We start from the raw sequence: 26,551 nt of genomic DNA on the forward strand, positions 1-26,551 counted from the left end.
ATATAATGAATTTTGAATTAAAATAGGAAAAAAAATGTCTCAACCAAGAAAATAAAATGCAAGGAAGTACTGATCAAGAAAGAGTTCTATTCACAGGACTAAAGAGGTGAAGTTAGCAAGTTCACATTACAGTGAAGCATATGGTGTCTAATGCCTTATAGCATATGTTTGCATGTTGAAGCTTTTAATTAGAAGGAATTATAATTCCACTGAGATCCTTATAGTTATGGACTGAGAGCCTTAAAAAATCAATATTATGTGCTTGTTAAATTATAACCTTTGTGAAAAATCAATAATATGTTTGCTGAGAAAAATATTTGACATGTCAGCTGAATTATGGAAACTTCTCATGCCAGTGGCTCAACCCAATGATTTATTTAATCATATTTATTAAGTGGACTACTTTATTGTATCAGTATATTATACTGATTTACATATGCACACATTGCCCGGAGCTACGCCCTCTCCTCAGCTCCCCTTGGCTTACCTCCTCATGGACAGAAACAAGTCTTCTACCTCTTATTTACAAGCAACTCAGTGTTTATTTTTAAATGATTTTAATTATAGTAACAACAACTGTAACAATAGATAAAAATTCTAACAATGTAAGCTCTGTGTCAAGTACTGTATATACTGATGGGAACTATGCGTTGGTTATTCACCTTTATTCCATATTCATTCATTCATTCAGGAAGCTAGTTAACATTCATTGATACCTACCAGCTGGTCAGCCATAGTGTAAATCTCTAGGTCAGTGTCAAAGAAAAATCTATCATGACTCCTTGTTGGTAAGTAACATTGGAGGAGAGAGAGAGAGACAAAAAGATTAGAATGTCATAATGCAACATGACGGCTCTGACAATGCTATATAAAAATGTTTTAGGGCCTTAGAGGAGTCATGGATAACAGCTGGAGGAAACCCGACATCTTCAGTAGGGTGGTATTGCAACTGGGACTCAAATTTGCGTTTCAACTGAATAGGTAGAAAAGAAATGGGAGAACATTCAAAGTCAGCAGCCCTCACCATATCATGGAAATCTGAACAGCCTAATACACAGATGTGGGAGAAATTTGTTGTGGCTGAATAAGACCTTGAGAGCTGGAATGTGCAGAGAATGGGAGAGAGAGAGAGAGAGAGAGAGAGAGAGAGAGAGAGAGAGTGTGTGTGTGTGTGTGTGTGTGTGTGTGTGGAGTGCAAATGAAATAAGACGAAATGAAACTAGAAATGCAGATTCAAGATAATTTCCAGGAGGTCTTGTATGTCAGGAAAAAGAGTCTTAAATGTCCTCTGTGATTAAAGGGAGCCAAATAAGAATGCTCCTGGAGCAGTGACAGGTTCTGAGTTTTATTTAAAATAAATAAAAAAGAACAGGGACTTTTGATTACTCCTTTACAGAAGGGAGAACTGGGTAAATATTAATATATTACAATATGTAAGAAACATGAATATTATATCCATAAAGAATCTACTAGGGTATAAATCCTTGCTTTATAAACTTTCTAAGAACAATCACACTCAGACCTAGGCGTTGAGCTTTAAATTTGAGGATGCTTAGCTTGCCACCTTGTGGCTGAAGGAAGATTCTGCACATGAAGGATGTTTTATCTGAGAAACAGACAAACCCAAATCAGTTAGTGAAACAAAGTATTTGTTCAACTCTATTCCATGTATTTGAGATAAAAAAGAAGTGGATAAAAATGACACTTAGAATGAATATTAATTATTGCAAAAATAAGAATCAGAAAATGAACCTTGACTCCTTTCTCTTTCATCTCTTTAAAAAATTTTTTTGAAATGTTTATTATATTTGAAAGAAAGAGAGCAAGCACGAGTCAGGGAGGGGCAGAGAGAGAGGGAGACAGAATCTGAAGCAGGCTTCAGGCTCTGAGCTGTCAGCACACAGCCCAGCCTGATGTGGGGCTTGAACCCATGAACTGTGAGATCATGACCTGACCCGAAGTTGGGTGCTTAACCCACTGAGCCAGCCAGGCACCCCTCTTTCATCTCTTGTATAATGTATATGTAAGCCATGTTGATTCAATTTCCAAATATATATCTACCTATATACAGTTATTTTCCTTGATAATGCCAAGTTTTGCCAAGAACATGGAATAATCATAGCTCTTTTCTATTACTGGTCAGATATAAATTAGTATATTTCTGATGATAGATACAACCATTTTGGAACAATTTGGTTATGTAGCAAAATTGAAGATGTTTATATGATCCAGAAATTCCACTCCTAGGCACATGCATAATGAGATTCATACATATGTGAACCAAGAAACATATATAAGAATTCTGTAGCATTATTGTTATAGTTTTGTTATTCCAGAAAGGAAAACAATAAAAATATAATGAATGTTCTTTGGTAAGAAAATGGTACGTTGTGGTGTACCATACAATGTAGTACTCTACAAAATTAAAAAGAAATGAACTCTACCTGCACACGTCACCATGAAATGAATTTCACAAAATTGCAGAAAGAGAGCCACGATATGAAACAGCTTATGTAGAGTTCCAAAACCACACACTTTTTAGGGATACTATGTCAGTCAATTCAATGTCCTGCCAGAGAAATAGAACCAGTATACATGGTATATATATTTTAAGGAATTGTCTTATGTGATTGTGGGGACTGGCAAGTCTTAAGTCCAGAGGGAAGACCAGCAGGCTGGACGCTCTCAGGCAGGAGCTGAAGCAGCAGTCCACAAATGAGGTGTCATCTGAGAAACCTGCAGATGATAACCATTGTTAGAAAATTCCTTCAGAGAAACAAATAATGGATACTGTAGCTTACTGAAGTTGACACATAAAACTCTCCCAGATACATGTCTAGATAGTTAGTGAGACCATTGAAAAAAGCAAGGAATCATGAACAGGAAATTTAACAGTTTCCTCCATAGAGAGGGAGATAGAAATGAGTAGTGATGGGCACCTGGGGTTTCTACTATATTGATAATATTCAACTTCTTAAGCTGAGTGATAATTATAGGGAGTCTGTTATATTATTCTTTGTAGCTTGTATAGCTGATATAAATTATTGTGTATGCATTAATGACTTCACAGCGAATTTTAAATGTAATTTTTGTCAAAATACAAAATAATTATCTTCTAAGAATGTAGAGGTCCTCTCAGTATAAGTTAGGGAGTTTGGACTCTTCTGTCCTCATGTATTTTAAACATTGAGGGCTACTGCTAAGATCCAAAACAGAAAAATTAGGAAGAAAAATTTCTAACTTGATTTTTGGTCAATGCTCATGTTTATTAAAAGCGATCAGAAGGCCATTTTTGAGGGGAGAGTGACACAGAGTTACTAATCCTCAAGGCAAATTACATACAATTGCATAAAGTCTACCTGCTACCTGGACCTCTTCCTCTTTCCTTCCAGGCAAAAGATGAGCCCAGGTGAGAGGGGATTTCATCACCAACTATTTTAAAGTTCATTTTTTTGTTGTTGTTTCTTATCTTTTCTGAGGAAGGATGTTGGAAGTTTGAAGGAGTAATATACACGAACATTTGGAATGTTTTTGTGCTTAAGCAAGTAAGAACTTGGAGTCTGTGGGCCTTGGATGTTTCCTCACAGCAGAGCGTGAGGAGGCAGAGCTCACTGCAGACTCTGTGACATGCCTGTTCCAGGTACCAGAATGAGTCCCCTGAGAGCATCCCAAATGGCCTTTCTCTTCTGTCCTCTCACTGCTCTCATCCATTCTTCATAGGATGCCAGTGTAAGTTTTATGGTAATAATAATTTTTAAAAAAACATGTAATATAAAATTTTCCATCTTTACCATTTATTTACTTATTTATTTTACTTTTTAAGTTTATTTTGAGAGACAGAGAAAGCACAAATCGGGGAGGGGCAGAGAGAGAGAGGGAAAAAGAGAGAGGCCCAAGCAGGTTCTGCACAGTCAGCACGGAGCCCAGTGAGGGGCTTGAACCCACAAACTGTGAGATCATGACATGAGCCGAGGTTGGATGCTAAACAACCTGAGCCACCCAGGCACCCCTTAACCAGGTTTTAAATGTACAGTTCAGTGGTGTTAAATATATTCACATTGTTGTGTAACAGCTCTCCATAACTTTTTCATCTTGCAAATTAGAAACTTTCTGTGTAATGAAGAAGTCCCTGTGAATCAGCATTCTACTTCCTGTTTTAATGAAATTGGCCATTCTAGATACTTCATGTAAGTGAAATCATACAGAATTTGCCTTGTTGTGACTGACTTATTTCACTTAGCATAATGTCCTCAGAGTTCATCTGTGTTTGCCTGTGTCAGAATTTCCTTCCTTTTAAGGCTGAGTGCTATTCTATTGCATGTACATTTCACATTGTGTTCATACATTCATCTGTCCATGGGCATTTGGGTTGCTCCCACCTCTTGTCTATTGTGCATAATGCTGCTGTGAATTTGGAGATGCAAATCTTTCTGCCAGACCCTGCTTTCAATTCTTTTGGCTATCTGCCCAGAAGTGAGATTGCTGTACCATATGGTAGTTATATTTTTAATTTTTTGAGGAAACTACCATTTTTCCATAGTGGTTACACCATTTTAAAATCCCACCAGCAGTGTAAGAGTAGGCTTTTTAAATATAAATCAGATCATGTCTGTTTCCTCTTGAAATCCTCTATCAGACCTCTAATTTTCTCAGGTTGGGAGCCTAAATAGTTTCTGAGGGCTATATGGTCCTGTGTGGTCTGCCCTACTTTACCTTTTCTGCTTCATATTTCACTACACTTGCCTTTCTTCAGAAAGCTCTGTCAGTCCTACAGCCCACTAAGTTCTTGCCCAGCTCAGACGCTTTCATGGTTGTTCTTCCTTTTCATTTGGAATGTAGCCCACCCAACTCTTTATGTGGGAATTCTGTCATTCTTCAGGATTCAACTCATACATCATCATTTTACAAAGTGTCCACTGACCTCCTCTACTGAATAAGGTTTCTCCTTTGTGCTCTCTTGGAATACTTTCTCATTTCCTTAACAATCTGGAATTGTTTTGTTTATTTGTTAATTTTGTTTTGTCAGTCACTTCTACAAGGGAAGCTCCATAAGAGAAGGAATATTGTCTGTCTTGTTTATTATTGAATCCAAGAAGCTAGTGCCCCTAATAAACCTACAGATTATTCTTTGCTCAAGACTGAATAAGTCTTATCCAAATTAAGGAAGGGGTAGCTATTTTAGGCTAAAGAATGGCATGCTTAAGAAGCTTCCCTGGATTTTTAATTTTTCACATCTTGATGAAACCTTTACAAGAAAGAAGAAGAAAACACACACAAAAATGAAAATGTAGCTAAGAATGGAATGGGCCAAGACACATACAAAGTGAGGCCAGAAGTTGCCCATAGCTTTAAGAGCTAAGTTGTTTCATTTTGTTTTGTTTTGTTTTGTTTTGTTTTACCATGAATAGAGAATGTACACCAACTGACCTCTGTTAACCTTGCCAAGTCTACCATTTTATGAAAGTCCAAACTATACAGAAGTCTCATCTTTCAGACCCTGTTGTCATGGATGATAAATTTATCAGTTATATTTCAGATTTTGAATTGAACATCTCAGGCAATTTATTCTGCAAAATTCCTTGAAATGTTAGTTGCATGTTGCAAATTTTAAGGGGAGGTGACAAGCTTAGTTACACTGTAGCATATAAATGGTGATCTCCTTTTGGTAATATTTCTATGGCTCAGAATAAACTTAATTTCTGTCTAAGACAACTGTTTAAGGCTCTGCTCTGTATGAAGCCCTCTGGAGGAAACAATGTAAGAACCTGCCTTCCAGCATTTTAATATCTTCAGATGTTCTGCTCTGTTATCACTCCTCTCTGACTTTGAACCTGCTGTTCCTTTGCCAATACCTTGCTGTTTCTTTGCCTAATGCTTTCTCATTTTGTAAGATAAATCACAGGTGTCCTATTCTCCAGGAAACTATCCCTTTATACCCCCAAAGCCAGATTAAATGTACCTCCATGGGAACCTATGTATACTATACTTTAATGTGGCATTTCATGAATTCTAAGATGCACTTTTTAATATTTAGCATCTCTAAAATCAAATGTGTCTCATCAATGACATCCTAGATTGATTAAATTTGTTATTCTCAGTTACTGAAAAGGGAGTTCATGGGAGCTGGGACTGTGGTTCATCTTTCTAAATATTTTCAGTGTCTATTACAGTGCCTCAGTAACTCACTATAAGTGCTTAACAAAAGGACAGAGGGATAGAAAAGCTACAAACTCACTGATGGATGGCTTCATTATGAGAGAAGTGTAAAATGAAGATAAATAGAGGTTATATCTGTTTGGGAAAGATCAGGGGAGACCAGAAAAGTGGACATTTGAACAGAATCTCAAACAAAGAGAACGATATTTCCCACCCAATAATTCAAGGAGCATCATTCAAGGCAGAAGCAAGAGCACAAACAGGAAAGTGAGAAAGATGAGTGAGACTTCAGAAAAAATAAGTTGTTTGGCTAATTTTAGTGGAATGCAAATGGGTAAAGAAGTACAGTCAGAGGAATGTAGAGAGAGATTAAGAGTGGCGTGAATACTATGACAAAGTGTCCATGTTTTGTTCCAGAGCACAGAAAAGGACTTCAAAGGGTGAGTGATATGGTGAAGTTGTGCTTAACTATGTGCCCAGGGGTGATTGGTTGAATGACTTGACTTGTGGAGAGAATGCAGATGGGAAAAGTAGTTACCACCTTTCCACGCTACCCAGGAAGAGGTCCATGTGGTGTTGTTTTGCGTTCACATCATAACTTAAAGGAAAACTTCCACAATGCCTGGACCCTTTTGATGTCCTGCAAATGAAAGAGGAGGATGTCCTCAAATTCCTTGTATCAGGAACTGATTTAGATGGCACCAACCTTGACTTCCGAATGGAGCAGTACAGCTACAAAAGGAAAAGTAATAGTATCTACATCATAAATCTGGAAGAGAACCTGGGAGAAGCTGCTGATGTGGCAGCTGCAGCCATTGTCGCCATTCAGAACCTAGCTGATGTCATTGTCATATCATTCAGGAATATTGGCCAGCGAGTTATGCTGAAGTTTGCTGCTGCTACCAGAGCCACTCTTTTTTTTTTAATTTTTTTTTTAACATTTATTTATTTTTGAGACCGAGAGAGACAGAGCACGAACGGGGGAGGGTCAGAGAGAGGGAGACACAGAATCTGAAACAGGCTCCAGGCTCTGAGCTGTCAGCACAGAGCCCGACGTGGGGCTGGAACTCATGGACCGCGAGATAATGACCTGAGCCAAAGTCGGCCACTTAACCACTGAGCCACCCAGGCACCCCCAGAGCCACTCTTATTGCTAGCCACTTCTCTCCTGGAACCTTCCCTAACCGGATCCGGGAAGCCTTCTGGTTGCTGAGACTTCTGGTGGTTACTGACCCCAGGACTGACCACCAGCCTCTCACAGAGGCATCTTGTGTTAACCTGCTTACCATCGCTCTGTGTAACACAGACTCTTTTCTGTGCTGTGTAGACATTTCTATCCCTTGCAACAACAAGAGGGCTCACTCAGTGGGTCTGATGTGGTGGAGTCTGGCCCAGGAAGTTCTCCACATGTGTGGCACCGTTTCCCATGGGAGGTCATGCTTGATCTCTGCTTCTATGGAGACCCTGAAGAGATTGAAAAGGAAGAGCAGGCTGCTGCTGAAAAGGCTGTGACTGAGGAGGAATTTGAGGGTAAATGGACTACTTTAGTTCGCTGCTATTTAACCTGAAGTTGCAGACTGGTCTGAAGGCTTGCAGCTGCCCTCTGTGCCTATTCAGCATTTCCCTACTGAAGACTGGAATGCTCAGCCTGCCAGTGAAGACTGGTCTGAGGCCCTCATTGCTCAGGCCACTGAATGAGTAGGAGCAACCACTGAGTGGTCTTAAGCTGCTCTTCTGCAGAGGCAAACAAAAGGGAAATGAGGTTGACAGAAAGTAAAGTTTCTAAAAGTTGAAAAAAAAAACAAAACTAGTTACTAGGTGGCTATCGCTTATTTAACAAACGTTTATTCAGCACCTACGTAGGTATTAAGCAGTAAATAAGATTTAGTCTTATTTATTGAATCTATAAAGGTGAACCGCCAAACAAACATGCAAAAATTATAAAATAAAAAGTACTCTGTGTGTGCACAGGTCGCTATCAGTCCTGACCCTAGTCGGGTTGGACACAGGTGTCAGGGGAAGTGGATCAATCAAAGAGGCTTCTGGGAGAAGGTATCATCTTAACTGAGCCCTGAAGGTGAAGAGATGGCAAAGATACCTGGAAAGTAGCAAGTACAAAGTCCCAGTGGTTATATATTACTCTCACTCTGAATTACAAATAATTCAGAATGGAATGCTAAGTTGGTGGGGTGGGGGGAAATGGAGAGGTAGGGAAAGGAAGGTTGCTGTGTTGAGGTGGGGAGAGTCAAGAATGTAGTTGGAAAGGGAAATAAGAGGAAAGTGTAACATTCTGGGGAGAGGAAACAAGGGCCTGCTGGGGAAAGGGCAATGGAGATGGAAAGAACAAGAGTCCTTGCTGAAGCAGAATCCATTTAACTTACATTAGACTCATTCATTTGGCAAAATGTAGTAAATCCCTGAGACTTGCCATAGGGGTACTGAGATGACTACAATTATTGGATCACTGCCTTCATCAAAGAACTTGCAGTCTAATGTGAAGTCATTTTGGCTTTGACTCTGATGTTAGGTGTCATGTTCTGTTAATTGGATTAGGTTGATCTTACTCTGGAAGTCATGAGAAGAGAAAGATGCTGGAGGATCATCTTCTGTGTGTGTTGTGTGTGGATGACCAGGCAAATGGCAATATCATTATTAGGCTATTTCCTTTTATACTTCCAATTGTATTCTATGGCCCACCAAGGATAAAGGGAAACTTGCAGACCCTGACTTATATTTTATTTTTTAAGAGAAATAGATCATGATTGGGAGAGAGGAGCAGAGGGAGAGAGAGAATCTGAGGCACGCTCCACGCTTAGTGCAGAGTCCAAGGCAGGGCTTGATTCCACAACCCTGGGAGCATGACCTGAGCCAAAATCAAGAGTTGAATACTCAACTGACTGAGCCACCCAGGCACCCTGCAGAACATGACTTTTAAGCCAAAGAGCCAGAGTATCTACCATTCTCAGTATAAATACCTGATTCAGAGAATAAGAAATGCATAATATCTGAGAGACACTATCGTGAAGGATTAAGGTAAGGGTTATGAGGATAGTGAGGTATGAATCCTAGCTTCTTCCCTAGTTGTATCACCAGTTTATTTAATTTTTATCTGCCTCTAATTTCTTATCTATAAAATGAGGTAAATAAAACAGTAACTAATTCATAAGTTTGCTGTAAGGATTAAATAAATGAATACTTATGAAGCATAGATACTTATGTATGCTACATCATAGGCATCCATTCATCTGAAAGATGACACTATGAGTTCCCATCAGGGTACCAGGACAAGAAAATGAGAAAACTTTCTAGCTTTTCTTCATTTGGGGCTTACATCTTAAGGTTTAGTAAGCACGCAATAGCATTCTATAATTGTGTGTATTCAATTGCATATTCAAATACCTAAGTTAAGTATAAAAATGGCTTCCCAGGAGAAAATTATATTATCTGGAGATTAAACAACTATAATCAAGCATGTATTATGAAGTGACTTTATCTGAGGAAATAATATTTTTATGACAGTATCTGGTTGCCAAATAATCCTCTTTGATTCGAACTTACTGATAATGAGATCAGAGCCATAACTTCTGTCTCGATCCTTCACCTGTTCCATGTTCCAGAGTCACTGAGGCTGGCTCGTCATGAGGGGCTCTGGGACAAAGGCAGCTAGATAAGAACAGCTAGATGATTCCAAGCCCATTTGTACCACCCCAGAGATAATTTGGAGTGGTTGCCCACTTGGGCCACCTGACATCTTCCCATGGAGACAACAGCTGTTTGCTGCTGGGTAAATGAAGCATGTTGAGAGGAAAAAAAAAAGAGAGAGAGAGAATTCAGACAAAGAGCTATGTTTTAGTTTCATTAGCACTTGCGTCTGTAACTGTTTCTCCCTTCCTGCTGGACAGTGATGGTAATCAGAGGCAGAAGAGACCAGCAACCTTGGCTCAGGAGGAAGCATGGATAAAGAGGGTAAGATGGCCTCACATATGGAAGAGAAACTGAACATTAGAGCAGTAGAGGCAAGACCTTTGCAACTCAGTGTGCATCCTTTGGAGAGTTTGCACTGATCTATATATGATGTATGATGCTTATATGTAGCATGTAGGAAGCTGGCTGCCTGCAATAGGGGTAAGGCTGAGTTGAATCTATGTATGCATGCGTGTGTGTGTGTGTGTGGTGGCTCTTCTGACAACACTTAGAAAGATGAGTGTTTAACACTGACCCAAGAATAGGAAGAGACTCAGATTTCTTAAGCATCAATCAGTAGTCGGGCCTGCTGCCAAGGCCTTTACGCATATTTTCTCGTCAATTTCTCATAGCAACACTGTTATAAGTATTATTAGCCCAGTTTCGCAAATGAGGAATCTGAGTTTCAGAGAGCTTCTGTACTTGCCTGAAGTCGTGTTGTTGATTAGTGGCGGGAGCAGAATTTAAACTCAGGACAGTAAGGTGCAGGGAATTTGCCTCACTTGACTAGGCATCCCGATGAAATAAACATTTCATCTTTTCCTGGCACCAGGCACACTGAGAACACGCTTCTAGCCTTCAGCTGTGATGACACTCAGAGAAGTTGGAGCAGTTGCCCAGCTGGCAGATTGAATCAGACAGCGACTGCCCATAAGTTCTTACTGTCCTCTCTTGAATCCAGTGGCAATTATCCCTGCAGATTTACTCAGACTGTATTTGAATTTGTGCTTCAAATGGACAAACTAATTGTCGAGATTGTTCCTAAATCATTGCTGTGATTTCTTGGTAACAAAGCAATTTGACTTCCAACTCTCTTCTTCTGTAGCAAATTCCTCCCTAGCTCCCCCTCCTTCACCTGACAGCTGGCAATCACCCTGCATCCTTCAACCAGCTCTCAAAGTTAACTCAGCTAAACTAGGAGAAACCTTTTCTAGGGCAGGGGAGTCTTCCCTCAACACAAAGCTTACAGCCCGCTGAACTTTCTTCATTAAAACAAAGCAAATACTTGCTCATGTCTTACGTGTTCTATTTTGTTATTTTTATTCTCAAAATAATTCATGAGCTCAAAACAGGAAATTCATAATCACCCAGAGGCACCACTGTCAATACAGTGTGTATTCTTCTAGACTTCTTACCTGCCTTGCACACACATTAACATATTTTACTGTGCTTATCAAGGTTAGTACACATGTCTGTGTGTCCAGCTGCTGTCTGGGGGTTAAGAGAGCCTTCAGTAAGATTACTTGGGATGGCCTTACTTACGTGCTGCTCTACTCAGTACTGGCCAAGTAGGGGAAAGAAGGGAACTCATTCAGTTCCCTTGTTACACATCACAGTTTGCCCTCCTCTCAATCCTTACTTGAGAAAGCCATCAGCTAACTAACACTCCTTCCCAGGTGCCTCACACCCCAAATTTTAATGATTCTCCCCAAAATAACCCTACTTCATAGCCTGTACTACACATGGACCAGTTTTTCACTTCATTGTTGAAAATCTTATATGGTACTTTTCAGTAACCAGATATCCTATAGAATCCCAACAGGTTTCTTGAGCACATGCTACTTCTAGGATGTGCTAGGTGTGTAGATTACCCAAGAGTCCAAGGAACTTAGATTCCCCACCAGCTATAGTTCAGTTCAGAAACATTTATTGGTGGAATGTTTGCTGCTGGTGGTACAATAATGGACCAAGAAGTCTTTATGTTGGGGCATCTGGGTGGCTCAGTTGGTTAAGTGTCCGACTTTGGCTCAGATCATGATCTCATGGTTCATGAGTTTGAGCCCCAGCACTCTGTGCTGACAGCTTGGAACCTGGAACCTGCTTCAGATTTTGTGTCTCCCTTTTTCTCTACTCCTCCCCCACTCATGCTCTGTCTCTCTCAAAAAACAAATATTAAAAAAAAATTAAAAAAGAAGTCTTTATGTTCTCATGAGAAAAAAGGTACATACATGTTTAAAAAAAACAAGAAGAAGAAGAAAAAAAGAGATTCTCAGTGTGTCAGTCATGAGAGCACAGATAAAGGACACTTGGCTAAACATGGATGTCCAGGGAAAGCATCTGGGAAGAAATCATGTATGAGTTAAGTTTGAAGGCTGCACAATAACCAGGTGAAACACATTTGGGGATATAATCCTTAAAAATTTTTATAAGTTAAAAAAAAACCTGTTACCGTAAAATAATCATAGGTGATATTAGGTGACCACTTACTAGGTCACAGCCTCTCTACTAAGTACATTTAATGCATTGCCTCACTTGGCCTTCTCAAAAATTCTGTGAGGTAAGTACCAGTCTCATTTCATAGATGTGAATATCAAGTGTCACAGAGTTTGATAAGTTGCCCAAGGTCATATAGTGCATGATGGAACTGGGTATTGATCCAGGCAGTCTCTCCAGAACCTGCACACCTAGCTACTATTCTACAGTTGATGTTTTGGAAAGTTATTCTAATATGATGGCCTATGGAAGGGAAAGATGACAGACATATTTAGCTATAAATGATCATTCACATTTGTTTCCATTTTGCTGACAGCACTGATAGTCTGAAGAGTTCACTCTTAGGGACCACTTCTTTTTTTTTTTTTTTTTTTTTTTTTTTTTTTTTTTTTTTGATGACCTAGACCTGCAAAGAGCAAAGGACTTGACAGTTCCAGAAAGGAGAGCATTAATATTGGGCAAGTAGCTACCATGTGCCAGGAATACAGTGTCTTATTCAATGTTCATATTTTTCTGTATAGTATACTATAATTCCTAGTTTATAGCTTCAGTCAATCCAGCAATTTGACAAATGTCCCCCATCTAGCAAGTGGCATAAGTGAGATTTGAACTTATGTTTCTAATGCCAGAATTCATGCACATTTCACCATATTGGGCTGCCTCTTGGAGTCAGATGGCTAGCTTGATTTGAAACCTGCTTCACCATGTATTTTGCTTTGGAGACTTTCTGATCCTGTTTTCTCATTTGGTAATCAGAGTGATAATACCGTTGTTTCCCAATTTTTTAAATTTTTTTAATGTTTATTTTATTTTTGAGAGAGGGAGAGAGAGAGAGCGCGAGTTGGGGAGAGGCAAGGAAAGAGAGAGGGGGAGACACAGAATCTGAAGCAGGCTCCAGGCTCCAAGCTGTCAGCACAGAGCCTGAGGCAGGGCTCGAACCCAGAGGAATTATGAGCTGAGCCGAAGTGGGGCGCTCAACTGACTGAGCCACGCAGGCGCCCCTTATTTTCCAATCCTTGAAAATTATTTGGGATAATGTTTCTGAATGTACTTTTGTAAATTACAAGTAGCAATCTCAATGTGTAACATCTTATACAAATTCACTTTACAATTCCACAAATCCATTATTTTCCCAGATCATAGATCTCTGGCCCCATTCTGACTTTCTCAGAGAGCTTAAGCGCTGTCCAATCATACAGTTACCTCTCTTGGGTGAGCCTGGCCTTCTCTAGGTCTCCAGCTTAACTCAGAATTTTAGGAAAGATGGCTTGCATTTCCTATCAAGCTGTATCTCCAGCATCTTCAGTTAACAGATGGAGGGCAGCACTGAGCTAGAATAAGTTCCCTCATGATTATTTAAACCATCAGTTCTTTAAAAAGGATCTTAAGATCCGTTAAATATTCATGAAAGGAACTTCTTGGCAGTTCCTCCATTGTAGGTAATTACAGAGGGTTTAAAATATCTGACGTTGCTTGGGAGAACACAAAGCTCTGTCAGCTGCAAGCAGACAGCTGATTTGTAATTTAATTAACATCCTGGCTTGTCCTGTTCTTTGTGGCAAAAAGTGGAAATGTATTTCCTTTCATTTCTGAGTTTTGTTTGAAAAAATTCAAATGGAGCACCTGGGAGAGCTTTTCATCTCTCAGATCTGTCGTGTTACTTACATCCTGCGCCAGTCCTCCAAACATTCCTCTTTCAAGTGTCCTTTGGGCCAGCTGTATTGCTGATTGTGGGTCATTGGTTTTTGTTTGGTTTTGTTTTGGTTTTTTGAAGGTTAACTTCATTTGGGGAAGATCTGGGTGCAATCAGCAATCAGTGAGCTCCAACCCAGTTTTATTAGCTCTGTGAGTAATGGATTTTGAAGAGAGATTTGGCCACAGACTATCTATTCAGTGAATGTTGATGGAGACTTTCTAGGTAGCAGGTGCTGAAGGTCAGCAGTGACCTGACTCCATGGAGGTTTCGGTCCAATAGAGGAGGCAAACATTAAGCAAATGATTGTAGAAATTAAATGTAAAATCAAAATGTGATTTATGAAAAATCAGTACAAGGGTACCCTGAAATCGGGTGAGGCAGATTGGTGTGGTATGGAAAGACAAAGGAAACCAGGACACCTCCTTCTGGAAGTAGACCTGAAAATCATGCCTGGTTGGTCTTGTGCTTCTTTCTCTTGTTGTCCTCCTATCTAATGACCCCCTCCCACCCCAGATTTATCACATACATGTGATTCTAGACAAATGGACTAGGATAGTGCCAGAAAGGATGCAAAGGGGGAAGAGAAACTTCCTCTAGCAAAAATATCATTCAGAGAACTTATTTGAAATTAAAGAAATGAATGTAATTACCAATCTGATCACTACATTAAACATTTTTTCTATCTTCTCTTTCTTTCTTTTTATTCATATTTTCCCTCTAGAGAGGAAGGCAGTGAGTTGCAGAGAGGATGAAGTAAGCATGGTAAATGGAGGTGGGTCACAGGTCACAGATAAGCAATCATGAAAAAAGGAAAGTGCTGGAAAGAGAGAAAGCTGGATACATACTGCACAAGTTTCCAATAAATAAAATTCCTAAAAAGAAATATCAAAGTGTTTAAACCAAATATTTCCCTCAAAATCAGATGGTAACTAGCTGGGCCTGGATGAGCATGCACTGTTACAGGATTCAAACTTAGAGTCTTGAGGGGAAGTGAAGACCCTTTATTTCCATTGTGTTCCTTAATTAAGACCACTTTCTTCACCAGTGGTTTTCTCTATTTTCTGAGCTTCATTCACTTTTTTCTTAGGAATCAGTGCTCTTTATAAGTTCATTATTTGCTTACTTTTCTTACTTACTAAATGCTTCTCCTCAAATAGGTGTTTTCTTCCCTGCCAAAGCACCTTTCTAAAACTAAGAGTCTTCCTTCCAGCAGTGGCATTTAGTCAGCCAGGTCTAGTGGACACATACTATGTGGTTGGTGTTCTGGCTTGACTGTTCTGTGGGAAACAGACATAGATATCAGAGATTCCTACCATCTAAGAAATTAGATCACAGAGAAGGAGATAATACAGAGAATGCTATATTTTTAAGTTGATTTATTTATTTTTGAGAGAGAGAAAATGAGCGCAGGGCAAAGAGAGAAGAGAGGATTCCAAGCAGGCTCCACACCGTCAGCATAGAGCCAGATGTGAGGCTCCAACCCAGGAACAGTGAGATCATGACCTGAGCAGAAATCAAGAGTTGGACATTTAACCGACTGAGCCACCCAGACACCCTGTTGTTTGTTGATACTGTTAACAGAAGTGGTAGAACTAACGGATTTTGAGTATCTCCTAAGTATCAGACTTTGTGTAAGAAACTACAATCATTGCTTAATTTTGTACTTTTTTCATAATGTTGCTATAAGTCTTTTTTTTAATGTTTTATTTATTTTTGAGAGAGAGCACAAGCAGGGGAGAGGTAGAGAGGGGGACAGAGGATCTGAAGCAGGCTCTTCGCAGAAAGCAGCAAGCTGCTGCAGAGCTCAAACTCATGAATGGTGAGATCATGACCTGAGCCGAAGTCAGACGCTCAACCCACTGTGACCCCCAGATGCCCTGTTACTACAAATCTTAAATGGGATACTCTGTATAACACACGTAGAAAAGTGGTAATGGATAGTGTTCACTAACTGTTCAAGAGCACACACATATGTTCTGGCTCTCTGAGTTTGATCTGATTCTCTCTCTCATCAGAACAGTGCCAACTCCTGCTGCAAGGGGGAAGCAGAGCACTTCTTATGCACAAACAGAGACTGACCCAGATTTTTATTTATGAGACCTTGAAAAATTTGTGACTTCTCCCTCCGCTAACACATAGTGTGCCAGTGTAATGCCACCTTCCATCCTGTGCAGGAGAGCCTCCAGGGATGGATCACGTGCTGTAGGCTCCTGCCTTTGAATTCTGGGTAACTCAGGGTGGTTCGAACCTACACGGGCATGAGCAGAATGTGGTCAGACTTCCTAGCCTTTGTGCATCCACATGAGGGGCTCCGTGGTTGAAGAAATGTGAGCATGATTGCATTCAGGTTCAGCTAGGAGGGCTTTTTGATCAGCACATTACAGTACTGTTCAGATAATTTAGGTTTAGTTCACTGAAAGTCATTTACTGGTCTCTTAGTATGCATTGCCACCAGTGGGGCACTAGAGTTTCAGAGATGGATATAACTCCATCTGTGCTCAAGAGACACTCAGGGGCTAGTAGGAATGATAGGTACATGGATAGGTCTTTGTAGTATAAAGTTGTTATTTGATGACAGAAATCTGTGCAGAACCCTATGGGAGCATATCTTTTCAACCTTCACAGTCAGTGAAACCTTCCAAGAGGAGATGACACTCAATATGATCATCAAGGACCTGAAAAAGCTTGCCTGGTGAAGCAGTACGTGAGTCAGGGTTTAAGCTTCAGAAGGGGAAGGAGGATAGGATTCCAGAAGTCAGGGACAAAATGAGGTAAGACATGAAGAGCAAATGTCTTCCCTGTCTTGATCTCTTCTTCTGCCTCACTCCCCTTAGAGCTTGGAAAGAAAATATGATATTTACAAAAGTACTTTTGCTCCAGAGTCCCCTCCAATGGACCAAGCTGAGGAAAGGAAAAAGAAGGCACAGATTTCAAAACGGAGGCCCTCTTTAAATGGCTGTCCTTTTACAGGCAATACAGAAACCTCGAAGTTGCCCAGAATGACATCAGTAACTAATAAAAAAGCCTTGGAATGAGAAATAACTCAGAATTTCCCAGATCATTAGGGATGATTCTGCAATCAGGATGTGACTTTTGCACAGTTGTTTAATCTCCCTGGTTAGATGACTCTTGAAGATTACCTAAAAATTAGATTTCCTGAAGAGAAAGTGGGTCTCTTAAGAGCTTTGAAGAAAAACTTGAGAAGAATATTTATGTTCCCTAGGTCAAAAGCAGACTAACATGTATTTGAATCTTAGTTTGCCACTCTCCAGATATGTAATCATGGAAAAAATGCCTAACTATCCAAGCCTCAGATGAGGAGAATAGTAACACCTATCTCTCAGATGTGAAGATGTATGCAAAACGTAGCATAGTTACTGGCATGTTAGCTAAAATTCCATTATTGTTGGTTTTAATATTGGCATTAGTGTTAGGATTAGTATTTCTCTTAATATTAGCATTTGTTTTAATATTGGTATTGGTCTTAGTAGTACAAAGCAAAAAATTATTTATGCTCTAGCCAAAGTTGAATCTGAGAAGATTCTACTATGCCATATCAGGGTGCTTCCTTTGGACCCTTGCTTTTGAGTTAAATATGGCACTTCTCACCAGATCTTGTTCAGTAATCTCTTGTTCAGTCATCTCTTGCATGAAACACTGGAAGAAAATAAATTTAAAAAGGAAAGAGAATATGTGGCTGGCACCAGAAAAAGCATTGTTTAGGTCTCTGGATTGTTCCCTATTGTCTACAGTATGTAGCAGTCAGCCTTTCAGCCTTGTTTCTTGCCACACTCTACCTCACATCCCAAGTTCCATCCAAATAGTACTTCAGGCTCACCAGATGTAGAATTGGGTTTGGTGTGTGCATAGTTTATGGAGGACATTTCTCCTGAAGGAACAATTAAAGGAGTGAGAGAAGCACCAAGAAGTTCTACAAGAATGTAGGTCAGGGTGCAATCAAGCTTCAGATGGATCCCATCAGGTGCTTTAGAGTATACTTGGCACCATAGGGTTTATTTCACTTTGAGGTGTGGAGGTTGGGGATTCCACTATAACTCCCAGGCACATCTAAGTAAGGATGCTTCAGTCACCCAAGAGTGATTATTCTGAGGAGTATGCAGATGTGAGCCTTAATGTGTAAAAGGGACTTCCATGAATTTGAGGGGGTGCAATAACATCTGCCATAATCCATTTCAGGATTTCACTGTTCCCTCAAAACATCATCCTCTTTTGTCACTTATATCCTTTATACATGTTGTTGCCTTTGCTGAGAATAGCTCTTACCTCTGTTATCATTCTGGATCCTGTTTCAAACTGGGAAGCCTTAGAGTTACTGATGATCCATTTCTGTTTCCACAGAACTCAGCTTATGCTTGTCATTATGACTATGTTACTTAGCTGCACATGTACGTAACTCACTTAATAATTTATGATTTTCTCAAGGTCAAGAACTGTTTCTTATTCAGCTTATATTCTTATCATGTATTACCAAAGGGAATGATGATGAAATAGATATAGAATACTTAAGAATCTGATGTCCTTTAAGATTGTGTCAAGTGAATGATGCATTTGTCTTTTTTTTGCTTAAACTTGAATTCATAATGTTTTTCAATGAAAGAGCTTCCATCTAGCAGCCAAAATAACTTTGTAGCTTAAGAAACTTATACCCATTTCATCCATTTCTTTGTCCTTCATAACTTTATTCAGCAAATACTTATTGAGCATATGCCAGGTGCTTGGCTATGGACTAGAGATATAAGGATAAGCAATACTCAAATGTCCAAGTCCTCAGAGACTCTTTGAGTTCAGTGTATACACACACACACACACACACACACACACACACACACACACACAGAAGACATACAGCATGATAAAAACTGTGATTGGTAGAGTATAGGGAGCTATGGGAACACACACAAAATCTCACATTTGCAGTTCACAAAAGCTTTCCAGAAAAGATAATGTCAAAGTTGAGGCCTAAAGGATCAATGAATTTTAAAATGAATAACTTTTACTAATTTTAAAATGAATAACTTTTTGAGCATCATGATTGGTTTCACGGCCTAATTTAAGATCTTATCAGTCTTTAAAATGGGTCTTAAATTTATGAAAATAATTAATTTAAAATAAATTATTTGTGACATCATGGGAGTTCAACTAAGTTTATTATCTGTGTCTTGATAGTAATTTGTCCAAATAGTTCACTAAAGTGTGTATTTTAAAGGATGGGATCTGTACCAAAAATAGTAAGATATCTAGGAATGATACTAAAAAGTTAAAAGACCTGTACTCTGGAAACTATAGACAACTTATGAAAGTTATTGAAGAGGATACAAAGAAATGGAAAAACATTCCATGCTCATGGATTAGAAGAACAAATATTGTTAAAATGTCTATCCTACCCAATGCAATCTACACATTTAATATAATTCCTATCAAAATACCACAAGAATTCTTCACAGAGCCAGATCAAACAATCCTAAATTTTGTATGGAACCACAAGAGACACTGAACAGTCAAAGAAATCTTGAAAAAGAAAAACAAAACTAGAGGGGGGATTCTGGATTTCAAGCTATATTACAAAGCTGTAGTCATCAAGACAATATGGTATTGGCACAAAAACAGACACATAGATCAATGGAGCAGAAAATAAAACCCAGAAAAGGACCCACAACTGATTGCTCAACTCATCTCTAACAAAGCAGAAAAGAATGAATATCTAGTGGAATAAAGTCTCTTCAGGAAATGGTGTTGGGAAAACTGGACAGCAACAGGCAGAAGAATGAAACTGGACCACTTTCTTAAACCATACACAAAAATAAATTTAAAATGGATGAAAGACCTAAATGTGAGACAGGAAACCATCAAAATCATAGAGGAAAACACAGGGAGCAACCTCTTTGACTTTGACCACAGCAACTTCTTACTAGACACATCACCAGAGGCAAAGGAAACAAAAACAAACATGACCTGTCAGGACTTCATCAAGATAAAAAGCTTCTGCACAGAAAAGGAAACAACCAACAAAACTAAAGGAGAGCCTACAGAATGTGAGAAGATACTTGCAAACGACATATCCAAAATTTATAAAGAACTTATCAAACTCAACATCCAAAACACAACTCAGTTAAGAAATGGACAGGAAACATGAATAGACATTTTTCCAAAGAAGATATCCAGATGGCTAACAGACACATGAAAAGATGCTCAACATCACTCATCATCAGGGAAATACAAATCAAAACTACAATGAGATAGCACCTCACACCTGTCAGAATGGCTAAAATTAACAACACAAGAAACAACAGGTGTTGGCGAGGATGTGGAAAAAGGGTAACTCTCTCTCACTGTTGGTGGGAATGCAAACTGGTGCAGCCACTCTGGAGAATAGTATGGAGGTTCCTTAAAAAAATAAAAATATAACTACCCTATGATCCAGTAATTATACTAGCAGCTATTTAACCACAGGACACAAAAATTCAAATTCAAAGGGGTACATGCACCCCAATGTTTATAGCAGCATAATCAATAATAGGTAAACTATGGAGGGAGCCCACATGTCTATCAACTGATGAGTGATGAAGAAGATGTGGTATATACATACAATGGAATATTACTCAGCCATCAAAAAATATTGTAATTTGAAATGATGTGGTTGGAGCTAGAAAGTATGATGCTAAGCAAAGTAAGTCAGTTAGAGAAAGACAAATATATTATTTCACTCGTGGAATTTAAGAAGCAAAATAGATGAACAAAGGGGGAAAAAGAGAAGAAAGCGAAACTATCAGATTCTTGATGATGGAGAACAAACTGAGGGTTGATGGAAGGAAGTGGGTGGAAGAAGAGATAGATGGATGATGGTTGTTAAGAAGGGCACTTGTGATGAGCACTTGGTGTTGCATGTAAGCGATGAATCACTGAATTCTACTTCCGAAACCAATATTGCACTGTATATTAACTAACTAAAATATAAATTAAAACATTTAAAAATTAAAAAAGAATGAAGGATGGGATCTTTCTCTCAACCTGCCAAATCTCACTGCAGGAATTCTTCAGGAATTACAGTAATCATTTTAACTTTGTAAAATTTTACTTCTGGTACTCTTGGATCTTGATCAGAATACAAGCATTTCCTAACTGTTAGAAGTGGCATGAAGCTGTTTTCACATATGTGAAATTTTAAAAAGCTTAAACTCTTCAAAAAAATAAAAAAGTGGAATTACCGTATTATCCACTTCTGGGTATCTATCCCAAAAAATTGAAAGCAGGGTTTCAAAGAGAGATTTGTATACCTGTGTTCACAGCAGCATTACTCACAATAGCCAAGTTTGGGAGCAACCAAACTGCTCATCTACAGATGAATGAATAAACAAAATGGGGTATGTATATACAATGGAATATTATTCAGCCTTAAAAAAAGGAAGGAGATCCTATCACATGCTATAGCATAGATGAACCTTGAGGACATTATGATAAATAAGCCAGTTATAAAAAGACACATACTGTATGATTCTGCTGATGTAAGGTATCTAGAGTAGTAAAATTAATAGAAATAGAAAGTAGATTATGTAGAATTGTGGTTGCCAGGGGCTGGGGGTGGGAGGAAGGGGTGTGGGAAACATGAATATTGCTGTTTAATGACTATAGAGTTTCAGATTTGCAACATGAAAAGTTCTGGAGATTGGTTACACATTAATACAAATATACTTAATATTACTTAACACTTAAACATGGTTGTGATGGAAATTTTTATGTGTATTTTACCAGAATTTTTAAAACAGTATTTAAAAAACTGGAAGTAATGATATGCTTATATTCATTCCACAATCCTGAGGTGGGAGTAACAATATAAAAGAGTTCAGAAGTAATGGGGACGCTGCTCAGGTAGTGGTGTTAGGGAGTAGCTTACAGGAGAATAAGGAAGCTTGAGCTCTGTCCTATAGGCAGTGGGGACCACTGAATGGGTTTAAAGAGAAAGACTTTGCCAGCTTGCGATTTCAGAAAGTTGCCTGGTGCAGTGTAGAGGATGAATGGGAAAGACCAATCTCAGTGGCAGTCTGGACAGTCCAGAGGTTCCCCAGATGGGACCTGATAAGAACTTGAATGTGGGCAGTGGTGGTGGTGGCAGATGAGGATGCAGTGGACTCAAGAACTATTTAAGATATAAATTAGGCAGACTCAGCGATTTATCAAATTGGCAGATGAGAGAATGAAAGAGAGGATGGAGTCTGACTGATTCCTACTTTTCTGGTCCAGGTGACTGCATAGATGGTAGTATCTCCCTGAGAGAGAATTGAAGGGGGTGGGGGATATGGAGGGGAAGTGGCCTGCAAGCCTGAGAAACTAAAATGGGCATGTGCATGACATTATTCCCTCTCATTGAACACATAATTAATCAAGAGCGAATGTTAAACTTTATCTCTGCTTCTGAGGCAAATTGCCTTCCCAAATTACTCACAGGGTTAGAAAAACAGAAGTATGGTAGTTTTCACTTTACAGAAATGTTCTGACATCATTCTGTTCTGTGTTCTTAATGAAGCATTTTCCACTAAGCTGTCAATTCAGTCATCAGGTTTGTGCTTCACATCCTTATGGGAGAGGAGGACAGGCTGATGATAGAAATAGGATTCAGATTCAAATTATTTGGACAGGATCCCGGATCTTAGGCCCACTAGGTAGGTGACCCTACCAGTTTTGATAGTTTTTATGTTTCTAGGAATTTGTCCATTTCTTCCAGATTGCCCATTTTATTGGCATATAATTGCTCATAATATTCTCTTATTATTATTGTATTTCTGCTGTGTTGGCTGTGATGTCTGCTCTTTCATTCTTGATTTTATTTATTTGGGTTCTTTCCTTTTTCTTTTTGATCAAACTGGTTTGTGGTGACCAATTTTGTTAATTCTTTCAACGAACCAGCTTCTGGTTTCATTGATCTGTTCTACTGTTTTATTTTGGTTTTGATAGCAAGGATTTCTGCCCTAATCTTTATTATTTCCTGCCTTCTCCTGGTTTTGGGTTTTATTTGCTGTTATTTTTCTAGCTCTTTAAGGTATAAGGTTAGGTTGTGTATCTGATACCTTTCTTCCGTCTTTAGGAAGGCCTGGATTGCTATATACTTCCCTCTTATGACCACCTTTGCTGCATGCCAGAGGTTGGGGCTGTGGTGTTATCATTTTCATTGGCTTCCATGTACTTTTTAATTTCCTCTTTAACTTCTTGGTTAGCCCATTCATTTTTAGTAGGATGTTCTTTAGTCTCCAAGTATTTGTTATCTTTCCAAATTGTTTCTTGTGGTTGATTTCAAGTTTCATAGCATTGTTTTTGAAAATATGCATGGTATTATCTTGATCTTTTGTACTTGTTGAGGGCTGATTTGTCTCTTAGTATGTGATCTATCCTGGAAAACATTCCATGTTCATTGGAGAAGAATGTATATTCTGCTTTAGGATGAAATGTTCTGAATATATCTGTTAAGTCCATCTGGTCCAGTGTGTCATTCAAAACCATTGTTTACTTGTTGGTGTTCTGTTTAGATGATCTGTCCATTGTTGTAAGTGGAGTGTTGAAGTCTCCTACTATTATGATGTTATTATCAATGAGTTTCTTTATGTTTACGATTAACTGATTTATATATTTGTGTGCTTTCACATTTGGTGCATAAATGTTTACAATTGTTAGGTCTTCTTGGTGGATAGACCCCTTAATTATGATATAATGTGCTTCTTCATCTCTTGTTACAGTCTTTATTTTAAAGTCTAGATTGTCTGATATAAGTATGGCTACTCTGGTTTTGTTTTATCAACAATTAGCATGATAGATGGTTCTCCATCCCCTTATTTTCAATCTGAAAGTGTCTTTAGGTCTAAAGTGGGTCTCTTGTAAACAGCATACAGATGGATCTTGTTTTCTTATCCATTCTGTTACCCTCTGTCTTTTGATTGGAGCATTTACTCCATTTACATTTAGAGTGAGTACCGAAAGATATGAGTTTATTGGCATTCTGTTTCTTGTAGAGTTGGAGTTTCTGATGGTGTTCTCTGGTCCTTCCTAGTTTTTGCTGCTTTTGGTCTTTTTTTCCCTTATCTTTTCTCCTCTTGGAGAGTCTCCCTTAAAATTTCTCTCAGGGCTGGTTTAGTGTTCATAAACTCCTTTAATTTTTGTCTGGGAAACTTTTAATCTCTCCTTCTATTTTGAATGACAGCCTTGCTGGATACAGAATTCTTGGCTGCATATTTTTCTGATTCATCACATTGAATATATCCTGCCACTCCTTTCTGGCCTCCCAAGTTTCTGTGAATAGGTCTGCTGTAAACCTGGTCTATCTTCCCTTGTAGGTTAAGGACTTTTCCCCCCTTGCTACTTTCATGATTCTTTCCTTACCTGAGTATATTGTGATTTTGACTATGATATGCCTTGTTGATGGTCAGTTTTTGTTGAATCTGATGGGAGTCCTCTGTGCTTCCTGGATTTTGATCTCTGTCTTTCCCCAGGTTGGGAAAGTTTTCCACTACGATTTGCTCACATAACCTTTCTACCCCTTTTTCTTTCTCTTCATCTTCCAGGACCTCTATTATTCTGATGTTGTTCCTTTTTAATGAGTCACTGATTTCTCTAATTCTTAAATCGTGCTCTTTTGTCTTAGTCTCCCTCTTTTTTTTCTGCTTCATTATTCTCCATAAGTTTGTCCTCTGTGTCACTCATTCACTGCTCTATCTCATCTATCCTTGCCTCCATGGCATCCATTTGAGATTACAGCTCAGTTATAGCTTTTTTTTTTTATTTCATCCTGACTAGATTTTACTTCTTCTATCTCCACAGAAAGGGATTCTAATCTATTTTCAACCCCAGCTAGTATTCTTATTATTGTGATTCTAAATTCTCATTCAGACATCTTGTTTGTATCTGTGTTGATTATATCCCTGACTGTCATTTCTTCTTGCTCTTTCTTTTGGGGTGAATTCCTTTGTTTCATTATTTTGAAGGACTAAAAGGAATTAATTATGTAAAAAATTAAAAAAATAAAAACAACACACACATACACAAAAATCAAATAAATGATGATAGATCCTAGGTGTGTTTTGGTCTGGTTTCTGAAAGAAGTTTGATTGATTACAGAAAAAAAGGGAAAAAAAGGAAAATGTTTGAAAATTTGAGAAAATAAATGCAATGGAATAGTATAAAATGAAAGGATGGAAATAGAATTTGACAATGTTACAAAAATTATAGTAGAAAAAAATATTTGTAATAAAAATTGAAAATGAAAATATTTTCCCCTTTTTGTATTGAAGAAAAAGAAGAGAAAAGAAAAAGAAAATTGAAAGATGGACCAAAGAACAGACTGAAATATAATTGAAATTATATTGTTTTCCCCTAGAAGTTAAACTATGAAGCGCTTTATAGTCCATAAACTAAGCAGGTGGAGAGATTTGTGGTGTTCCTGAAAAGCAAGGTTGACCCCCATTGGGCGAGGCTACGTGTAACGGCTCAGTTCCATTCTCCACTAGATGGTGCTGCTTAGCTTATGGTGTGGATTGTTGTGGCGACTGTAGGTGTGTATGCACATGCACAGGACGGGTGAAAATGGTGTCACCCAGCTACCCAGTGTCTAGTACTGGAACTCTGTGCTCTCTCCAACCTGTAGTTGCATACTTTTGTCTCTGGCTTCCGTCCACTCTCCGCTTTTACACTGTCTGTGACCAAGCCAGCAGCTTGCCAGGTGTCACTTGCCTCCTGAGTTTTATCTCAGATGAGGCTGTGTTTCCTGACCCCTCACTTCTGAGGGATTGCAGCTTTGGTCCACTCAGACCCTCTGTGGGAGGGTCTTACCAAGCAATGGCTGGGTGCTGGCCACACCCAGGAACGTTCTCGGGAACATGCTGCTTGCCGATGCCCAGAGACTGTGGCTGGGTGTCAACCCGCCCCAGAAAAAGTTCATGTGATCATGTCCTTTCAGGGATTATGGAAAATCACAACACACATTGGGCACTGGGCTTCACCCTTATAATGACCTTGTTCCAGCACCAGCGAATATGGTTGCTCTCTGGGGTCTGCTGGGATCTGGTGGCCACACAGCCTCTACCAAATGTCCCTCCAACATTGGAGCCGCTTCTCCCTGTGTTGCCTGAGGACCTCCCAGACCTCACTGTGCTCCTGGGAATTCGCCTTTTCCACCCAAGCACCGCCAGGTATTAGGCTGTGGAGTTTCAAACTCTGTGCTCCTGTTTATAGAGTCTTAATGAAATTTAAACCCTCTCCTTTCTCTTTTCTCCCTTTTTTTTTCTTCAGTCCCTTGTGTACTTTCTCTCCAGCTGCTTTTGGGCAGGAGGGATGCTTTCCCATACTCTCCACCCATCCCTCTCCTCTCTTCACAAGCAAAAACATCTCCCTGCCCTCCACAGCTTCTCTCTCCCCCCGTTCACCTCTCCAGCCCGTGTTCCTGCTGAGTTCTTTGTTTCAGGTTGTGCAGATTGTTGTGTTAATCCTCAAATAAGTTTTCTAGGTGTGCAGGATGGTCTA

General features: G+C 39.1%; 1 protein-coding gene and 1 pseudogene across 17 annotated transcripts in view; both read left to right on the top strand.

Moving 5' to 3' along the window:
* The window catches only part of LOC109492272, a 49,139-nt pseudogene extending 39,541 nt beyond the window's left edge, over positions 1–9,598 (top strand).
* Positions 1–26,551, top strand: part of DLG2 (discs large MAGUK scaffold protein 2) — a 2,054,427-nt gene that overhangs the window by 1,012,678 nt on the left and 1,015,198 nt on the right. The window lies entirely within an intron of this gene.

The sequence above is a fragment of the Felis catus genome, chromosome D1 (genome assembly GCF_018350175.1).
Source record: "Felis catus isolate Fca126 chromosome D1, F.catus_Fca126_mat1.0, whole genome shotgun sequence".
Lineage (NCBI taxonomy): Eukaryota > Metazoa > Chordata > Mammalia > Carnivora > Felidae > Felis > Felis catus.